At 39.0% G+C, this 22,292-nt stretch overlaps 1 long non-coding RNA gene across 1 annotated transcript in view; it reads right to left on the minus strand.

Moving 5' to 3' along the window:
* The window catches only part of LOC139589514 (uncharacterized), an 80,861-nt gene extending 70,583 nt beyond the window's left edge, over positions 1-10,278 (minus strand). Inside the window, exon 1 of the long non-coding RNA XR_011679037.1 lies at positions 10,210-10,278. This is a non-coding gene — a long non-coding RNA (uncharacterized lncRNA). The remainder of the gene's footprint in view (positions 1-10,209) is intronic.
* Between the last annotated feature and the right edge of the window lie 12,014 nt (positions 10,279-22,292).

The following is a 22,292-nucleotide window of genomic DNA, read 5'->3' on the forward strand; positions in this document are numbered from 1 at the left end:
GGACACCTTGCCTGAGTGCTTACTTTTAAAATAAGCCATGTCTAAGTTATTAGGCCAAACAATGGATCTAAAAAGCAATAAATATGTACTCTCATGTCTTATGTATTTGCATCTATACAAAGAAGAGTGAGAAAAACTTGGCTCTGCACATGTGTAAGGGTTAAAATATGATGTCCACTACCACTGACTGGCTGCAAGACCTACAAACTAAGCCTCAATTGCAACTAACATAACCAAGGGCTTGGTAGCCATAATGCATTAATAACATGTAGCTGCAGAAAATTTCATGATCTTCATGATCTTCATGTAAATCAGAAGCATGTACTAATATTAATGAGAATATTGAAAATATAAACATAGGAAACATCAAATGTAGCAGAATTGAGAGTAATTTGCTTATTGACTACAGGAAAACATCCAAATTGCTTAATTTTGCCACAGGGCTTGTAAATCAGCCTTAGTTCTGCAGCCTTGCAGAACAGCATTTCAATATTGTTGGGCCTAGTGATCTGTAGAGCTGAAGAATTTTAAATGAAGGGAGTGCAGATCTGTAATTTTTGTGGCTAACTATCAAGAAATGGTTTAGAGATCATCAAGAAACTACTATTAATTGCTGACATACTGACACTGACAGCAAAAAGTAGGTAGCATTAGTTCAAGATGAAAAGATGCACATTCAAAAGATATCTATTGATGGAAAGTTCTGATTTGCTGAGACTTGAATAACTGCAAAGCCAGTGAAAGAGCTTTGCATTTGTAAAGGTCCATATGAGTTTGCTTCATACCCTTTGCAATTGTGATTTTTTTTTCTTTTTTGAGTGTTAACACTTTGACTAAGGGAGGAAAGCAATATAAACATGCAAGTGTATAACAGCACACTCTCTAAGTGGTTCTATCAGAGAATTTCTGACTTACACAGTAATTTCATTAAAATTCACCCACACAATATTTCAAAAAATTTACTAGCCCCTGCCCAATCAGATGTAGCCTCAACCAAGATTCTCATGCACCCTGAGCAGCACAAACTGCAGCAGCAAAGGGAAAGGCTACTGCTGCAGCAAAGGGAAAATCAATTTAAGAACTGAGAAATATCTTCTCTTCAGTCTTAAGCTGAAGGATCTTGAAGAAAGCTCAATGCAGCCCAAGGCAGGTTCTCCTCACTACAAATCCAGAGCTCAAAGCTGCACCCCAGAGCACCCAGGCACAGCAGGGCAGAGAAAGCTTGCCCTGACTTCTCAACGTGCAGTGCAGAGCGGGTGGAGTAAATCCAGCCCATCCCTGATCCTTGCTTGATTCATTTTATGCAAAGTCTCACTGGGAATGATCAGGGATCTAACACACGGCGCTCGGACGCTGTTCAGCACCTCCAGCTTGCAGTTAAGCACTGCTGTCAAAGGGGGTCTGGGGGATACTGCAGGGATAGATATTGGAAACCCAGGGCACCAGGGATATTTCTCTGTCTGCTCTGGGGTGCCCTGACCCCAGGGGAGCACTGACTTTGACCCTCATTCATGGAGAAAGTTTCCTAGACTTCAAGATAGATTAGAATCCACAGAAGTGTGAAATAGATTATAGAGAGTAGTGTAGGTGTATCACTTAGTGAGAAATTTAGGTTTTGGGATTTTTAGTATGTTGTGGATGGAAGCAAGATGGAGGGCACATGGTGTCGTCCTGGGTTTCTTCTTCATGCTTCTTATTCCTTTTTCTTCTTCGTGGGTTTAGGTGGCATTTTGTAATTGGGCAGAAAAGTCTGCATTGTGGGCTCTGTGGGAGCAGTTATTGGGTTAAAAGGGAAAATAATCCAGGTGTCAGTTCTTAATTGGATAGTTTAGTCTTAAAAGACCTTGTAACAAGAGATTGTTAGCCATTTTGTGCCTTCTAATGAAAAGCTGCCAGACTCACAATAGTGAGACTGTTTTACTGATAAGAAATAATAAACACCTGAGTCCAAACATGAATTACTGTCTCAAGTGCCTTCAATCCAGAAACAGAGAAACCAACAGCTGGTACCACCCCAGGGCTGTGCCCACAAATACCTATTGTAAGCGGGGAATCAAAGAGAGATACATCTTAAAGATAACATGATTAACTGGGTACCTAGGAAAGTCTTGCAATTTTTCTTCTGGTGACAAGAAGAAATATGTACTTTATATATATACTTTATAATTTTTATACAAATATTTAGTCTTTTTTTTTTTGTTGTGCACCATGGAAAATGCAAAAAACACTCTAGTTACTTCGAAAACATTTTCAGAAGGCCTCAGGAAATCAGAAAAAGGAGAAAGAAATTAAGAAATAGATATTAAAAGGATGACTGTTGGATTTATAGGTGCCCTAAAATGCCTTCCCTTTCCAGCCTGGAAGAGATTGCAGGAAGCATGAAGTCACCAATCAAGTCACCACCATGGTCAAGAGAAGACACTCAGACTGTGGAGTATAAACTGTGATTTCTTCCAATACTCAGGTTTTCACCAATCATTTCGATTTGGGCTCTGGATTTCTATATAGACACTAACAATACAACTATAGTTCCCATTCATCAGAGGCTGCAAATTCAAGTACTTCCTTTGGATGCAATAGGAGCAGCTGCCTACCTGATCTCTTGGATGAGCTGTCATTCTGGTCTGACATTCAGAGCAGACACAAGTGCATATACCAAAACAACTAATTAAATCAAATGCACCCATATGAAATTTACAGCCTCCTACACAACTGAGACTAATAAAAATGTGAAGCCCACAGGAAAATTTTAGGTTTAAGAATGATATGCTATTTAATATCTTCATGAAGTAATTACTTAGGTGCTTTAAAAATTATTAGGTAGTTTTAAAATAAACCCCAAAAATTGGACTAGAGGTTGAGAAGACCAAGATTATGTCAGTTGCATACTCAGTGGCTTTTATTGCCATGCAGAATATTTCATTGCCATGTTTACCTAACATACAGTTTGGCATTGCTTTATTTTTTTAAAAACTCATCTTCTAGGGTTTGGTTTTACAACATGAAGCTGTTCATTAGAGTAAAGAGGTAGAAATATTTGTTAACAAATGGCATGAACACAGTCCACAGAGTATCTGTAAAGCTTTTATCTGATAATATAGGCTGGAAGCAAGGAGGTAGAACATTTTGTACAATGATTCATAGAGCAAGTCTGCATTGCAGATGACTGAGCAGTGAAAACTAGAACAAATGCACCTGAGTGAACTTCCGGCTACCCCACTCCTGACAGCAAGAGTATTGCATGTGAAACTGGCTCAGATGTCTCTGTACCACACAGCATTGTGCACTGGGAACCTGCCAGACACTCAAACAAATCACCTTTCTAAAACAAGTATAATATCACCTTTTCACTCATAACAAAGACTGATGCTTCTCAGCCATTGTGGCTCAGAATAAGATAGTCTGCAGTGGTGAAAAACAACCCATTCATCAAAGAAATTATTCTTACTTGCATGTCTTACTTGCAGTTTGGTTTGTTACTGTGGAAAGTTTGCTATTAGTGTTTTCCACATTAAACAGAGAACTTTGTCTTTTTTTTTATTGTCCAGTTTGGAGTTTTGATCAGCTTTGTACAAACTCCTCCAGAATGTCTTTGAAAGAAATGCTCTCTCCACTAGATCTGAAAAAAAACTGTCTCTGATAAGCAAGTGGAAGGAAGGAAGGAAGAATAAAATTTTAGGAAAAGTAATGAATAAATACTGTTAAATGCAATAGAGGCTATGTGCTGAATTATAGTACTGAGTCATGTTTCAGTGTCATGGCCAAGGTTGCTTTATTGATCTGTTGCTTTTCTACCAGTAAGCAGACTCCAGCTGGGACTTTTCAAAGCCATCTAAACTTGAACATATACTTTTTAATAAATTGGTGCCCAAATAACTTAGACTGAAAACTGTAGCCTGACTAAGCTGACATCACTTCTTGAGGACATTATGAACAGCTGTTGTCTGAGGAGAAGCTCAGAAAGAATTTGTGAATAGCTAAGGCATTAAGAATCTTTCCATCCACAGGACCAGCTGGTGCATAGGAGGGATGCACAGGTTTAACCTTCCCCCAGCCCCTGCACAAATTTCATGAGAGGACTCTCACTCATGCTCAGAGGAAGGCAAGCTGATTACTGGCAAAGCTGAGAATCATATCCCCATACAATTTCATTGCAGAGGGGAACATTTACAATGAATCTGTTATCCTGGCCCAAGTACATCTTGTGCAATACAGAATGTACTCATTATAAAGCCCTCCTTTAGTGGGCAGGCCAATTGTACTTCCCTGCGGGCTGCTTTTCCCCTGCACCATTGTTTATTGTACTCTCTACTTGATGATACAAATGAGGTTTACTTTTTCTGAGCATTTCTGTTCACTGATAACATTTGCTGTAGAGCCTGAAAAATACCTGTAACAACACAGCTAAGGGAAAGGCAATCAGAGAGGAAGAGAGCTGGAGATGAAAGGAGGAGAGGACTTGGACAAATATGAGCATTCTTTCTCAAAGCCAGCTTTATCACTGCAGCCAGAGACATGTAGTAAAATGGCAGTACAGTCACAAAAGGTAGGCAATAGCCAGTGCTCCTTACATACTGAAAGAGCAGATGGCTAAAGGGAGTCAGTAAACAGTGGGAGAGAAGGAAATTGAGGTGCCCCTAAAGTAAGTGCTAATTCTTATCATTCCCCTCACAGGGATGGGAAGTCACCTTACCATTTTCAGGACATAGGTAACACTCAACAATTTTAAAATATTTAAAAACTTGCTGTGAAGAAAAATAAAGAAACAGTTGCCAGCACTTTAAGAATTAAAACTTACCTAGAGATAGTAAGAAAGAGCAGGAGGAGAAGGAATATACAATGATAGGGAAAAGAATGGAAAATAGGGCAAAATAAGTGCAAAGCCAGACAACACGATGGAGAGGGAGCCTCAGGGCTCACAGAGCACTGGACAAGGCTGGGCTGCCAGGCTGGCAGAGGATGCTGCTGGGAAGCAGCAGGGTCTGTGCCCAAGTGACAGGCTAGGCGAGGGTACTAATCCCACACACTGCCATAGTGATGACAGACAATATAAACATAGCCATAAGTTGCACCTCTGTTTAAGGGGCTCGGCAACAAAAAACTGATTTAGTTTACATACATAAAATCTGTAACTCAAAAATTATCTGAATAGGATGATGAGGTCAAGACTTTCAGGTATGAAAATATTCTTTCTACCAGCCTAGCCTATTGCCCCTTTTATCTTCACTTCCTTATCTATGCACTCATTACCTCTTTTCTACTTTCATTTTTAGCACTTGAATAAGATGAGGGTTACCATATTTCTGTTGAAGATGCACACTCATGGAGGTTCATGCATGATGGATGTTACTTTTTCCACATATGTGGTGCATTTCACCTCACCATTTCAAGCTGTCATCAGTCCGAAATTTACAATAATAGATACTGAATAACCAGCAAAAAAAAAACCCGTCTACATAAAATTTCCAAAAGAGCACACTTCCTAGCAATCCTGCATACTACTTTACTTAAGGACAGTGAAAGGAGAAGAGAGGAGAGAAAAGAGGAGGAGCGGAGAAGGGAGAGTTCATTTTCCAAATGCAAGATAAAAAAGTGACAGAAAAGTCCAAAATACCAGTCCAATTTTTTTGTCATTAGGGCATGCACAGGAACTTTTAGGGCTTGAGTTCTCTGATTTAGACACCCACTTTAGGACTGTGCTCTGAATATACCTACTTCTCCCTATCATCTTTCATAGGAGTTTAGGATTATTAGCTCCATACAGCAAAATGAGTATCCATGGACAGAGCCACTGAACCATGTTTCACAAGCACTTTTTGTGTTAGATAAAAAGTAAGTTTCACCTGGGTTTTGACCCACTCACTGTCTAACTTCAGACAAATTGTTTCTGTGTCAGTTCTCCTGTAACACTTTGTCTTTTATCTGTCACTCTTAATACTCACGAGAGAAATAGAAATGTACCTGGTTATCACGAAAGCATTTACTTGGTTATCAGAAACCTGCTCTGAGAAACAGGAATTAGTTTACCATTGTAATCATCTGCATATATCTTCAAAGTTTTATTCAATCTGTGAGTAAAATAAAATGGGGTAATTTTTCTCTACGCCTAAGAAAGTCAAGCTGGGCTTTGCCCTTGTTGAGCATTGGGGTCTGCACAAAATATCTGCCAAACAAATAGTCCCTCGAGGGCCGTAGTGCAGCCCCAGTGCCTACCTTGTGATGGACATGACCTCAATAATGAGCTCTGCTAATGGCACTCAGGAGGCACAGAGGCCACAGCTTTTTCCTATAGCTGTGTCAGTTCAACAAAGTTAAGAGAATTAAACTGAAATGGGAGCACTGCATGAGACAGTTGTTGAAGGTAGATCCAGATGAATGAACAAGAAACTGCAGCAGCTACATAATTTCTCCCATTAGGACTGTATTAATTAATTTTCCAATACCTCCATCTCCCTGTCCTTTAAAAAGGGGTAGTGCACCTTTCTCTACAGCTGCCAGAAGATTTAGAAACATGCTTGGCAAATGTTTGGGTCTTATACACAGCATCATCATCATCATTGTTGAGAAGCAGATAGATTATTTCAAGGTGCAGAAATTTTGCTGCCTCGGAGCAGAGACAATGTTAGTGCTGCAGGCAGAGAGGAAGGCACTGCTCTGTGCCCTGGAGAGCTGTCCTGTTGCCCTGAGAGCAGTGGACACTGCCAGGTCTCTGCTTTGGCAAGGGCTGTAGAGCAGACCTGGATGATTTGAGGACACTGCAACAGTCATTTGTGAGAGCATCCATATTGTTTCTTTAAAGTTCTTTAAACTATAAAAACAACCCCTGTGTAACATTGACCTAAATGCATTTGAACTGCAGCAGGGTAGGTGAGATGGCTCTTTATATCACTGTTGGCTGCCTTTTGTGTTAGGAAGGCAGATTCCCAGAGTGCAGGTGTCTGCCACAGCAGGTAGGACTCTGGGCAATGGCACTTTTATGAGGCATTTAAAATCTGCAATTTTACACTGCCCAAGGGAAACGGCAGATAATATTCACCCCAAACGTTCAGCAGGCAGATTTTCAATAATCACACATATTTCACTTCCCCCCTCTTATGTTTTAATCTATTCCTAGAGTTTCCTTCATATGGTGTTTCATATTTCTGAAATTTCCTTTACAATTCTGTAATCATCCTAGGAATTTACATCATCCTTCTTTCACTTCACGCAGCAATAAGACCCTTTCTTCTCCACTTTCTTCTCAAAGCCAGGCTGTTCAAGGTTCTGTTTCAAAGCCCAGCAAGGGTTGTTTGTCATATTGGAACACTACACAGACTTCAGAAATAATGATATGTAGCTGTATTCAGTACTTTCTATACTAAGTAGTACTGAAGAACTAACAGAATTTTAGGTAAAACTGCATTTTACGGTTGGTAGCTATAATGGGATTTAATTTATTTATCTTAATGGTAAGTAGTACTTTTAAAAAAAAACAGTCTTGCATTTACAGTATTCTAATAATCTCCTTTTTCTCCTTGACTTAATTTTGTCAAATTTTATATTCAGTCTGACACAAAAAAATTCTGATGTACATGATTTTAATCATGTTCACTGCACAAGACTGCAATTTAGCACATATTTTTCATCTCATAGTTTCTAGAAATACGAGTGTACTAATGGAAAATATCAATATGCTAGAGACTATATTTTGAAATCTAAGAGTGAAGTGAGTGAAAAATAATTTAAAATGTAATTAATTTTCAATACCAGCAGTAAAATCACAATTGTGATTAGTGACATATATTCAATTACAGCATTGATGAACTACTTGTTTTACAGAAAACGTGACTTTGTTGGGAAGTCAATATTACTGAGCAAATTAATTTTGAAGAGAAGAAAACCATCTGAGGAAGGAAAGAAGTCAAAGGTTTATGAACATGTGAAAATGTTTTCTTTTAACAATTCAGGACAAATTTCACTGGAAATAGTTAACAACTTTTATATGATGACAGAATTTCAACAGCAGAATGAAACCAAGTAGAAATGTTAAGGCAAAAATTACTCAAACTTTATTGAGACATGAGTAAGGCAGGGGAAGAGAAAGTGGCATCTATTTTGTCCATATCATGAATTTGCTTGTAAGAGGAAGATTATGACTTTGCTCATGATTCTGGTTTTTCATATCAGGTCACATCAGTACTCCAAGACCTCCTTGTTAGCAAATATCATGTTAATTTAATTTTTGCATGTGACTTCTTCATACATATATAGTAGCTTATAGTTAGAATTTATGTGTGTCATTTATCCTGACTTCTCAATGCCCCTCAAGGTTACTCCTTGAGGCTGAGCAAAAGAGATTTGCCCAAAGTCATCAGCATGGTTGGGTGATATTCATCTCTACATAATAATAGTTTTATCTAGCTTTAATACCATTGTTTTAATATAATTGCTTCAATTTTGCTTCATATTGCACTATAATAGTTGCTATAGCTCCTATACTCTGTTGCAATTCATTCTGCTTAAAGTATTTTTGTCTAATCCTTATAATAATGAATGTTTTATAAATTATAAATTTATAAATTAAAAAATGGAAATTTATGAATTCCATATCTGGTTTGCCATCCTTAATTCTGCAGGACAAAGCTGTATAAAAGTTCAATTACACCTGTACAATACTTTAGACATAAACGATTAATAAATCCATCTGGTTTTGGTTTGTTTAGGTTTTTTTACAAAACCCTAATAAATACCCAGATGCCTTGTGCAATATTTCCTGGAGACCTTACTAACTGTGAGACAGAAAATAGGATAGCAGAAAACATTAATGTTCTTGGCAGGACATATGGGACTGTGTCTCCTGAACCCTTATCAGCTATGCCCTTGGGTCTCTTGTTGAGCAATACCAGCACTACTCAAACAGATAACATGCAGAAGAGGAGAAGTATTATAGGTGTTTTCAGGGGGGAAAAAAGAAGTCTTTCTGTACTTTCTGTACTCCTGTGGGTGAAACTGGACTAATTGAAGGCCAGTTCCATTCCTTTACACAGGCATACTTGTCTGCTGTCGGCATCCTTGTCTGCTGTCAGCACCCGTGCTTCTGCCGCTGGTGCCGTCAGCGGCTCTCTAAGGATGTTCCACCTTGGCTGCAGGCCTCCTGACCCTTCTCCTAACTGATGCCTGCAGTCCACAATAATCCATATGACCAAGACTGACTTAACTCACTGCCTGCAAAAAGACGATCTTCTGAGACTAAGGACAGCCTGAATCAACACCCAACAGCTTTGATAAGGTATCATATATTCAGAACAAAAACATGACAGGGAAAAACACTCAGAAAACAATCCCGACTGTCATCCAAATTCCAAGCTGTCATCCAAATTCCACAAAGAGGCTCTAGGGCTGAAGTACCTCAGACCATCTCTGCAGACTGTCTGTATTGGTCAGTCCTGCTCCATTCCCAAAATGATTTAGCAACTCCGCTGCTTCAGCTAGTGGTGTCTGATCTGACTGAGAGCTACCAAAAGCAATAAAAACAGTAACAGCAGATGCCTCACTTCCCTGTGGGAGTGCAACTTAAGACCACTCACCTACTTTTCCTCAGCACTAGGGTTTTCCATTCAATTAGTGCTTTGTGAGGTGAACTTGTGATCTGAACCACTGAGGTGCACATATTTACATATTTGTAGAGTCTTTGAATATTCCACATAGCCTTAGTGTCTCCACTAGTTTCACTCAAAACTGTTTCTCAGTAGATGAGAAGCCTGTCTCTAGTCTTTGTTTAGAAACAGCAGCAAAGAGATTATAGGACCAAGCTGTTCTTCTAACCGAGGCTGCAACTTTAAGAAGCTTCTCAGTGACAGATGGTAGAGGAATATAGAACCATCACACTCACTATATCCCCAATCTGATCTGAAATTTAAATAACTTGACTCATTAAAGGATAATGCATATGCACTTATACAACATAAAAAAAACCCAACAAAACAACCTAAACCAACAAGCCTGATTTCAATGCTTATGTTAGTCTGTGGTAGGTCATTAAAGGGTATCAGCTTTGGCAGACGATAAAATTTCTCAGATAAAAATGACAGCAACGGGAGGTTGTCACAGGCACAAGCAATCTCTTCTAAAACACTGAGACTCTATGGCTGCAGCCAGAAATCCTGCCCTCTAAATCATGTAGGAATGATCCAAACCAGAGTTAGTTTTAAAAAAAGCAGTAGTACATACCTGCAAATTCTGTTCTTGACTAATACATTCAGTTAGCTTGGTATCCATGCATTGCAAGGCCTAAATCTGAAACTGTCATTTAAAATCTTTCTAGTGCCACACAATTCCCACTTTTCTTTCCTCCTCTTCTCCTCCTACACAGCATTAGTAAATTATTTTAAGGTAATGAGGGCTCAAGGGTGTTGTTATTTACATACACTTTACTGTGCCATGGGAGTCAGTAACATTTGCAATAGATTGAATCTGGATAGCTGACAAAATCTAGACATTAAAACACCGTTTGAGTCAGTATGCAATAATATAATGCCAAACACCCCGTTAAGAACAGCAATTGCAATGTAAGGGGAGTCATCTCTCAGAACTGCAGCTCCAGGTGCTGATATTATTTTGCTTGTAAGAGCACAGCAAGTTCTTTGTGGTAAAAGTAACCTGGCTGACTCTATCCTCTGCAAGGGAAGGGACCATGTGGAGAGGAAGGGACAGAGTATTGATGTGTTGCAGAAATGTGAAAATGCAGGGAGTTAGTCCAACAAATAAAACTGCAGGTTAAGTGGAGGTGGCCAGGACCTTTACAAGGCTAAGAACCTGGAGAGGTGAAAGGAGATGAAAAGCAATTCCATGCTATTGCCATATTTACTGGGATAAATGTATCTGAAGAAGGCAATCAGGGCAGAGACATTTTCTCAAAGATATAGTTTCAAAACTGCTTAGTAAAATTCCAACCACATAAAAATAATAAGAAGGAGCAATCAGTACTTTGTTTTTTTAAAATCATCCTTCTCAACAGAAAAGGCGTAAACAGATACATCAATAACAGGAAAAAAAAAAAACAGTGGGGATTTTTTAGTCATTTAAAGGTTTTTTTTTTAATTTTATGTCAGCTACTTGCCTGATTGTGACACTTTTCCTTGGTTATTTTACCTGATGTTAAATTCCATTTTCTACAGCAGCCTCTAAGTCATGTTTTCTCCTATAGTAAGCACCCTGGTATTTTTTAATTCCTTCCTTAGACTTTTATTAACTCTGATTCAAGAGTCTAATCCTATTGAGTGTTTAGTTCTTTACCACTTTCAGTCTGAGGTATTTCACATTTTCCTTCACAGGAAAGCAGTTATTACAGAAAAGTCTTCTATGGTATAGGATGAAGGAGCTTGTTCCAGCTGTGGAAAGGAACAAAGCAGGAAAGAGTCTGGAAAATATACTAAGAGTTCAGTAAGAATACATTGGGAATAAGGGGAGTAGCCACCTATCAGCTGAACCTCCTAAAATAAAGGCCATTTCAATTTTCCCTGGGTTCAGTGACTTGAAAAGTAATCATAAATCACTGCTGATAGAAAACAGAAATTAAATTTGAGAAAACCATGGAGGGAAAAAAAAAGCTATTTTACTTTGCATTTTTTGAGCAAAGTTGTTGTACTGAAGAGAGGAGAGGAGTCAGGATAAGCTCTGGTGTGCTGCAGCAGACTGCAAGGACACTGCACACCATGGGGTTGTCTGCTGGGACCCCCTAAGAAACAACTTCCAAACACAACAGAGAAGCTCCATTCTGCTTAGATAGTTACTTTTTTTTTTTTTTTCCTTGTAATTAAGAAGAAAGCTTAAGTCCAAGATACATTTTTACATGTTACGTTTTAGCATTGCTCCCACCCACTTCTGGCGAGCTCACCTTAGAAGAGGTGGTAGGGCTGGGGGCTCTGTGGAGTCTAGACAACAACATTCCTTTCTAATCCTTGCTTGAATTAGCTACCAGGAAAGGCAAGTCAGGTATTTGATACAGACAGTGGAGAGATAAAGGCACAAGCTGGAAGTGCCGGGTGAGCCAGGCTAGCCTTGAGTTCCCCAGCAACTCCTGCAGGCCAGTGCAGTCTCCGGCACTCACATCACAGGATGGAGAGGAAATCGCAGAGGTCGGTGGGTGGATGCACCTGCTCCTCTCAACTGCACCAAGCAGGATGAGACTGCCAATTCGAATTTATAAATCAAACTGTAAGCATTCTCTAAATCTAAGTGTAGCATCGAGCATTTAATCCTGAAATAGGGAGGAAAAAAAACAAACCACCAGTGCAGGAATGCTTTGCTTACTTTGGAAAATATGGTAATACTACTCTTTCACTGTTACACAGACTGTCACAGTAATTGCAAGCACAAAAAATGTATTTCAATTGTTCTTCTGAAATGCACGTGTCCTTTTGAGGTTTGTGGATAGCTGTTTCCCATCCAAGCCAGCTATGGTAAGGCTTCTGAGCATCTAGCTTTCAGCTGAATGTGTGCATATGCATGTGAGAAAAAATGAGTCCCCAACTTAAAAGACCTTTGAAGTCATTCATGGCAAACATATGGCTATTTTGCACCCAGACACGCCCATTTTTCTTCTTCCAAGGCTTTAATCAGAGTTATCCTGCTAAGCTTCTAAACAGGGCTGAAAAAAGAAAATATAGCTTTTCTTATGCTTGCTTGTAATTTCCCTTCCCTCTGTATTATCTAAATTCCGGACCTGGCAGGAATGTCATTACATAAAATGATCAGTACCCTTGCTCCAAGTTTTAGAAGGCTATTTTTTTAACAGTAGTATATACAAATGGACTTTTAGCTTTATTAATAATCTACATAAAGGAAAGGAGACATCTCTCAAAAACATTTTTCCAGGAAAATGATGAATAGTGCTGAATTTCATAATATAAAATTCTTCTTCTCTTTCACAAAGTTTGTCAGGAGGAAGAACTGTCACCAATAGTAATATTATTAATCTTTATGATTGCCAGAAGTCCTGATTTTGTTTATACTTCTGAATTACAGATATTCAGGGGGGGCAACCAAGACAAGTATCTTGATAACTACTAAGTGGCATGTAGATGGGTAACTATGACAAATGCTAAGACAGAAAAAGGGGTGATTTCTTTTAATTTCTTTCAGGTGGAGGCTGTATATTCTTTTGTTTTCTAAATCATGGCTCTCTAAATCATGGCTAAGGCCATGTTTTTTCATGCAGATTAAAAAGCAATTTGAAAGTGCAAGGTAGCACAAGTAATGGACAATTAGTCCAGCCAAAAGGCAAGATGTACGACAGCTTATTTGCTTTAAGTGAATCTCTGCCAAGCAAACTTTAAGAAAATAGTTTCAGTTATTTTCAGTCACATGGCTCCATGTGACTCCAAGTAATTCTTCAGCAAAGAAACAGACATGTACTACTTCTCTAGATCTAAAATACTATGAAATTTTAAGTGTGCCTTATTATTTTAGTCATAAATTTTAGGCTTGAATGCTCTTAGGTAAGCATACTACTGAATTGAAAACCATTTAACTTTGTCTCTGTCTGGACAGACATTAAACAGTGGAAGTAGAACACAGCCAGATAACAGGAAAAAACTCCCAAAACTTAAAACCTACGAACAACAAAACCTTCCTATTGTTTTCTCTGTTTTCACACAGACTTTCAGAATCCAAGTTCATCACAAGGTTATTGAAGTGAACCAGTGGAAGGATATCAAGAAACTAGAAGTCACCCTTAATTTCTGAATGTATATTAGAGAATTAATAAAAACCTTCTGTAGAAGTTTTAGAGGTGTAGACATCATGTTTTTACTTGTTTGAATGTTTACATTCAGCAGCAACACTTTTCAGTTTGAATACATAGGTGCCAGTAGCTCTGTAAGGATGTTCAACTGAAAAGACTTTGGATTCACGCAGATCTTCTGTTTTCAGGCAATTGCTGAACATCCTTCCATGCACAAAGAGTTCAAGTTCAGCCCGACAATTTACTAGAAGAAATTTCAGACTCAAGCAAATACAAACCTTTGGATTTCCAAGTTTATTCCTCACCAATTAATGTCTATTTGTTCTTTAAATGAGAAATAATTTTCTTTAAAAGCCCACTCCTTTCCTGTCTTTCAAAGCCTTTTTTTTTTAATTTTGCCGAACTCTTAGACGTCAAGTGCTCAAAGGCTTTATTCTGTATAGCTGTAATAAGTGCAAAGTTAAAAAATAGTTATAAAGATAGTATGTTGAGATGAGGATTTTAAGGAAGTAATCAAACAGTGGGCAAAAAGTATTAGATACAGTAAACCAAAAATCACTAAAATTATTTTCAGATGACAACACTGTCAATATATTAAGAATGAAATGATTTATGGCTTCAGACACAGAACAATTAGCATAGATAGAGTGATCAAAATTAAGCAATTTTTGACATACAAACAACTGAAGACATGACTTACCAATGTAACCACCTGAATGCAAGTGATGTGTTTTTATGATATCCTAGGCATAGGCACACTAGAATACTCTTTATGTCTGCTGGATTTGCTGGTGTTTCATGACCCCAGAGAATCTCTAAGTAGATTTTCTTTAATGCAATCTTCCTTTTAATTTCCATAATTTAAAAGAATAGTGAATTTACTTCAAGAAAAATTTCTTCTTCTCCTACGTCAGCAACTCCTCTGAACCAACATGTTTTATAGAGACAACTTCCCTTTTTAAAAGCAAATTATACAAACCACCACCAAGGCCTGTCTTTAAGTTAAACATACATGTCTAGCATTTTCACAATGCATTTATAGAGGGACTTGGATTTCATGGGTGGACTATTAAATGAATAAGAAAATGGTTGAAAGGTCACATCCAGAGGGTAGTGTCAATCAGACCAATCAGACTCCTGATGGACATCAGTGACAAGTGGTGTCCCTCAGGGGTCTCTACTGGGACCAGTGCTGTTAAATAAATTCATTGATGACATAGAGATTGAGATTGAGAGCACTCTCAGTAAATTTGAAGATGACACCAAGCTGACATGCCTGAAGAATGAGATGCCATCCAGAGGGACCTGAACAAGCTGGAGAAGTGTGTCCATGGGAATCTCAAGAGGTTCAAAGCCAAATGTAAAGTGCTGCACTCAGGTCATAATAATGGGCCTGGTACCAGCACAGGCTGGGCATGAACAGCCCCAGAGCAGCCCTGCCCAGAAGGGCTTGGGGGTGCTGTGGGTGAGAGGCTGCACATGGCCCAGCCATGGCACTCACAGCCCAGAGAGCCAAACGTGTCCTGGGCTGCATCCAGAGCCCCGTGGGCAGCAGGGGAGGGAGGGGATTCTGCCCCTCTGCTCTGCTCTGCTGAGACCCACCTGGAGCACTGCATCCAGAGCTGGGGTCCCAGCACAGGAGGACAGGCACCTGCTGGAGCCAGTCCAGAGGCTACCAAGATGATCAGAGGGATGGAGCACCTCTCCTACAAGGAAAGGTTGAGAGAACTGAGTTTGCTCAGTCATGAGAAGGTTCCAGGGTGCCCTGATTGTATCTGAAGTACCTGAAGGGAGGCTTTAAGGAGGATGAATGGAAACTGCTTCTAAAGGCCTGTAGTGAGAAGACAAGGGGAAATGGTTTCAAACTTAAATAGAGGAGGTGATATTAAGTAGAAATCCTTTACTGTGAGAGTGGTCAGGCACTGGAACTGGTTGCCCAGAGCCATTGTGGATGCTGCATCCCTGGAAGTGTTCAAGGTCAATTTGGATGGAGGTCTCAGCAACCTGGGATATTAAAAGGTATCCCTGCCCATGGCAGGTGGGTTGGTGATTTTAAGGTTCCTTCAAACCCAAACCATTCTACGATTCCATAATATAAAGGGAGTAAGTGAATATGCTCAATGTGCTAACTAACCAGCACTTGTCAAAAACTACAGGACTAAGGCTGTTACTGTAAAAGTTCTTTGTTTATATGCAGGAAACTAATTGGGGAATGTATATCATATTCCATAAAGAAAGTAGAACATCTGTTATTGCAAATATGATGTAAAATACAATTTTTTCCCCTAAAAGCTATTTTTCATTTAATAAAACAATGTAAATATGAAGAACGTTGTTCAGAGAGAGAAACCATGGATGAACTTGTGTTCTCACTCTTCTGGTTCATCTTATCTTCTACAAAATTGTTCACTAAACATTCATTAAGCCTAAGGTATTGAAGAAGGAATGGCATGAAGCTGTGTCAGGGAAGTTTAGGTTGGGTATCCGAGGGTGGTTGGGCACTGGAACAGGCTCCCCAGGCAAGTGGTCACAGCATCAAGCCTGACAGAGCCCAGGTGTGTGGACAACGATCTCAGGAACACACATGGTGGAGTTCTTGCCTCTGTACTGTGCAGGGCCAGGTGCTGGACCCAATGATCCTTGTGGCTCCCTTCCAACTCAGCATATTCTGTGATTCTATGAAATTTTTGTCAGTTCCAATGTGCCGCAGAAAGAGCCTAGGTTTTCAATAAAAATGCATATTTTAAAATAACCAGTAAAGAACAAACTCTGCAAAGGGAAAATCCACCAGTTGCCTCCTTGAATCTCTCTGCTACCTCTAACACCCTTCCTGCATCTCCCACTGAGGAGCTCCCTGGCACAGGAGGGATTTGCTGGTGTCACTGAGGACACGCTACAGAGGTAACAGGATTGCAGGAGTGCAACTGAGGACAGATTTTGGCTCACAGAATCTTTCTTTCTGGTCATGTAATGTGTGATGGAAAGATCCCAGTCTGACTCTGACAGACTGCATCGGCTTGTCAAAGCTGGCAGCCAAGGAAGTAAAAACCTTGTTTATTGTAACCTGGGAGCATTTGATAAGGATTGATTGAGACACAATACACACAGGCTCCCAGACTATAATACTTAGAATCTCTCTCTGTTCAAATAGAACCATGTTTCAAAGAAGCATTTGGGGTTTATAACCTCCCCTATCTCCCATTCATCCAGAATAAACATTTTAATTTGCATGCCCAGATTTTAATTGGTACAGCATGTGGAATTAATAGAAACCATTATCAGCTAAATCAGCATGACCCTTCTGTGAATTAAAATATGTCGCATATTTAGAACACTAAATGAGAGAACGGAGCTCTCTAACAGCTAAAGCCAACACTTTTCTGTAAACTAGGAGCACACTCAGTACACTGCCACACAGTTTCTGTCTTTGAAATACGTTCAAAAAATTAAGGAAGGAACAAAGGTGCTGGTGGTTTTATTCCTAATACTTTCTCAGCCCTTTGCACTGAAAACAGTGTTCAGGAGAAAAGAAAAACTAACTCTTAAGGCCTCAATGTTGAATAGAATTATTAAAGAGTGGTTGAAGATAGAATTGGCAGGAAATAGAAAATATATATAATCAACTGAAAAATCAGAGGGAACAGAAAGGATGAGATTATTTCAGAGTAACAAAATATGCCAAAAATTACTATGATTCCTTTCCACCCAAAGGTACATTTGAAACGGCATTACTGAGAATCTAGGATGGTTTGAAATGATGGGAAAACAACACAGTTTAAGACCTCATTTGGGAAATTTCCTGCTAGCCTGTCTTATATAACTAATAAGAGGATTATATACTTCAAAGCTGGGTTTTATCATCCTATTGTGCTGACCAGGGCCATCGGTTCACTGGTTTGGCTGATAAACTGGAATTAGATGTCAGAAATGGACCTTTTCATAATAGTAAGTAGTTATATATCCTGAGCAATTTATAATTTAAATAACCAACAGCAGCAATTTGCAAAATATGGTAGTGAAATTCAATAGCTAACTGAACTTTAGACTCCATTAAAAGTGGAAACAGTTTTGACTAAAATTAGAACAATGCCAAGATGATAGAAAAAAAATGATTGTATTACTTATCACCAGAAGAAAGCTATTATAATAACCTGCAGTTTCCAGCAGCTGAGTTCCAGATGTCTGAAGACTGTCCTCTCCCTTGGAAAGTCCTCTTTCCCACTACATGAAAGATGCATCAATCTCCTCTACCCTTCCAGCTATACTTGCATGAGCACTATTAAATACTTTACAGATTTGTGAGGATATGATATTTATCTAGGAGTTAAGAAATCTATTCTCTAAGAACAAACCATCTGATATGTGAGAAATTACTTATTATTCTTCTATTAGCTGTGCCCTCACATAGGGAGAGATGACCACATACATATCTGCCATTTAAAAAATAAATTTTTCCAAATCATGGTTTTGACCACTGGCATTGAAGCTAGTCTGCACTAGTGCCCTGACCATTGTATTGCTCCAAAAAGGCTACTCAGATTATTCTGTTTGCAGTTCAGTTTCATGTTTGTGATGTAGGTGCACTCAGCTGGCCCCCTGAGCTTATCTACAAGCAGGTAGATACAGACAGAGTCAACCTGTGTCACTTGGGCCAAGCATCTCAGTGAAACTGTAGCCAAGATGGGCTGGTCAGGTAGCCCAAATCTCAGCTATGGCATAAAGTAAAGGAGCAAAACTGCTCAGAGTGATACTGTTACATGACTCACTTCCATGTAATGCAGTGATAGAGCTGTTATCGTGTCCTGCTATTCCTGGAGCTCTCCATCTCCTTGGCACTCTTCTTCCATGGAGAAGGTGATGAGGCTCCCAGCCAGACAAATACTCTGGTCATGGCTCTAAAGGTCAGTTGGGAAATATGGTCATCACCTCCTTTAAAAAAAAAGTAATTTTAATTCAATGGAAAGTTAGGTTATTAACCTCCTATGTTATAATGCTTCTAATGGTTATTTTTAAAAGTAGTACACCCTCACTCTTTGGAATTTGCTAAAGCTAATGATTCTAAGAAACTAATTAGAATCGGGAGATTTTAGACTCATCAGCATGACAGAAGTAGATTGCCTGCTCCCTTCCTACCCTCATTGTTCCATCTTGCCCTTGGTCAGTCAGATTTGCATGGTGAGTGGCCAAATGTTATCTCATTATTTGACTTAAGGACCACTCACCTGCAAGGAAATGAAATCTTCCAAACTGAGATCCAGGTTAAGCTTATGTCTGAAGGATTCTGATACTGGCTGATTAGAGTGCATGAATTTTCTCTGTTGCCATTAAACAAGACCCTTATTCATTGTTTTTACCGTGGAACAACAGGTACCTCAAGAGCAGGCAAAAAGCCTAGTACGCTTTCAACCCAGTGAGCTTCTTAAAATGGCAATTTCCTAGTTTCATGAGGTTTTATCTCTAGTTGGATCATATTCATGACTTTCCCTGAGGCAAAAACTGATTTTTTTTTAAGAGGAAACCAAGGTTTTGAGTGGGTAGTGAGTGATGTGTACAGGAAAACTTATGAGTAACTTCTATGTGAGGTAAGTAGGCAGAAGCTCTTCATAGGAAAAGAGATGACTGAGTAGTTATGGTCTAGCTGTCAAACAGCAAATGTCCCTGCAAATTAACTGTGAAAAGCAGCTTTCTGCTATGGGATTTTGGGGTTGTGGGTTTTAAACAAAAGGAGATTTTAAAATAATTTTCAAGGGGATATTGTTGTTATTATTATTATTATTATTATTATTATTATTATTACTACTACTACTACTTCTACTACTACTCCTATTATACTCATTGCCATGAGATGTCACTGATCATAACAGTGCAAATAAGTTCTAGATTTAAAAAGTGTGTTAATTGAATTCAGGAGTTAATGAGCATATATAACACAGCCAATACAACCTTCAGGAATTTTCTTAAAATACTGAGAAAATCATGAGAGGAACAGTAATCTACAATTTGTAAAATTTCTCATAGGTTTCCCAAACCATCTGCTACTGACCAGTCGAGCAAGGATACTAAGCTGAGTAGACCACCAGTCTGTTCTGCTATTGCATTCTCAGTTAAAAAACATAAATAAATGATCTATTAGTTTACCTATACTTCACATATGCATAGTACTAACAACCAGTCATAGAAGGAAAAGATACTTATTAACAAAATTGTGGTATTCATATATTCAGGGAAATATAGTTATCAGGAATAGTGACTACCTGTGTGTCACCTGAACCAACAACTTCATACTGAGTACCTGCACTAAATTTTAAAAGAGCTCTGCCAATTATCTCTGGGGGCAAAAAGCAGGCATTTTTCTGAGCACAAAGAGCAGACAAAGAGCAGAATTTTTGAAGAAGGATTCTGAGCTCTTCTTCCATGCTCAAAACATTATAAAAATCTGATACTGACCCCAGCTGTATTTCAGATTTCAGTCATCAGAATTTTGCAGAGGCAAAAGAAATCTGGTCATAGGGCACAAAAACCAAAGCCTCTCACTTGCACCAGTGGAAGTAGTGGTGGCCACACCAGACAAAGGCCACAATGCTAGAGAAAATAGCTTTGTACAACAGAGAAGGAAGAGAAGTGACTACAGCCCCTCATGCTCACAGGTCCTTGCTAAGTAGGGACACTGAGAGCAGACCTCTTTCAACATGACCAGGTTGCCTCTGCTACATATTTCCACTTGCTGTACAACCTCTCTAAAAACAAACCTATTTGTAGCTTCAGTTTTCTGGAGGCCTCTTGTTAAAATGTGGGTAGGATGGGTACCTAGGCTGTAGCACCATGGTCTCCCCCACTCCTTTGCTACAAACTCCCAACATATCTGTGAAACAGGGTGCTCCAGGATAGCATCTCTCTTACCTCACATTGGTACTTAGTGAGGCCCAGGTGTTAAAGGAATTAAATTTCCCCTACAAGCCTGTGTCTCTCGTTTATTATTTACTAGTGCTGCTGAAGATAGAAATTAAATTCTCCTGCTTGGGGGACCTTACACTTCACATCCAGCACAGCTGGCAAGGCCTGCTGAGGATATTGTCTGAACTCTAGCATTGCCCCTCTGTCAGTGTGCTGAATCAGACACAGTCCTGCTTTTGGCAGCTTATGTATCAGACACCTTATCATGGATTACCAAATCACTTGTCTTCACATAAAGAATGAGAAAGAGGAAAGAATCAAAAACTTTGATTTAGGAGACTTCCAACTGTTAATTTAACTTTTACACAGAAATTTACATTTTTTTAGCTGTAGATAAGAGTCCTATGAATTATACTTCAGAATCATGGGACAGACCAGGATGGATAGGTTTGGAGCATCACACAAATATCTAAGTTTTGGCATAAGGCTCATGGGGAAGCACTGAGCAGAATTCCCAGTGACTTTGCTTGAAAAGGGTTGCTTGCTTAAGGTATGGCAAAGCAGGCAACTGTCTGTCTATAAAAGCACACTAATGTTGGCTGTAGGAAGATCCTTGAAATGAGCAGCTTATCTCTCCTGCCTGAGTAGCCAACACGGCTTTGTGCTTGCCTCCACCTTATGCACTCCTGCTTCTTAATCAACATTGGGAAGCTTCACTGTGAAAATGTGGAGAGACTTGTTGTAAGGGGAGGAGTGGCTTTTAATCCAGACTGCAAACTGGAGAGCACTAGTGCTTAATTCTACTACGGAAATTAAGTTCTGCCTGAATTGTTGGGGAAGTCAAATTGCCACAGAGGGAATTTCCCTTCATGTTAGGTGCAGCAAATTAAATTTAAAAAAAAAAACAGCCATGAGCTTGCTGGCCATTTTGTGAGCACATGAGAGAAGAAAAAATTTGATCTAATCAAGTTGTCTTTGCAGAGCTTAAAATTAGGGGGTTTGGTTTCATTATTACTATCCTTTTTATTTTTTCATTCTTTCAAACCAGCTATATTTGACTAAGAGTTTTTGCCTTCCTTGAAGTCTCACACTGTTTTCATGGAATTACACTTTGTCAGTGAAGAGAACTTCTAACACATTAATAAAACAGGGCTAAGGAAACATCTTGTAATGCACTTTTTAAGCATCTGCAAGTATACAGTCTGGTTGCAAAGAACTAGTAATCGACAAAGCAATAAAAAGAGTATGGTGCACAGTATTGATTTGTTTTTCCTTTTGTACCACTTACAAAAAATGGATTATTTCAGCTGAAGTGCTCCATCCAATTTTAGTCACCATCTATTAGACAAGCTACAGAGAACACAAGAAAGACCAGCAACAATTAAGAGGCTTAATTCAGAGAACACAAAAAGAAGGATTCAGGTTTCCATAGTTTAGGCAAGACCTGGGAGAGCATAACAATAAAGTTCAAACATGCAGAAAAGTGAAAAAAAGAATTCAATTGTCACCCATGTCAACCAAAGGCCAGGCAGGGAGCAAATCCTTTATTTTAAAAAACAGAAGTCTGCACAGGACATAAGGAAAAATATGCATCCAGAATTATATTTAGGCATCAGGACTGGTCAACTAAGAAAATAGTAGGAACTTCAGGGACTGCTTTCAAAAGATTATAGGA

The sequence above is a fragment of the Agelaius tricolor genome, unplaced genomic scaffold, assembly GCF_023055355.1.
Source record: "Agelaius tricolor isolate 1412-34295 unplaced genomic scaffold, bAgeTri1.0.p SCAF_4, whole genome shotgun sequence".
In the NCBI taxonomy this organism is placed as follows: domain Eukaryota; kingdom Metazoa; phylum Chordata; class Aves; order Passeriformes; family Icteridae; genus Agelaius; species Agelaius tricolor.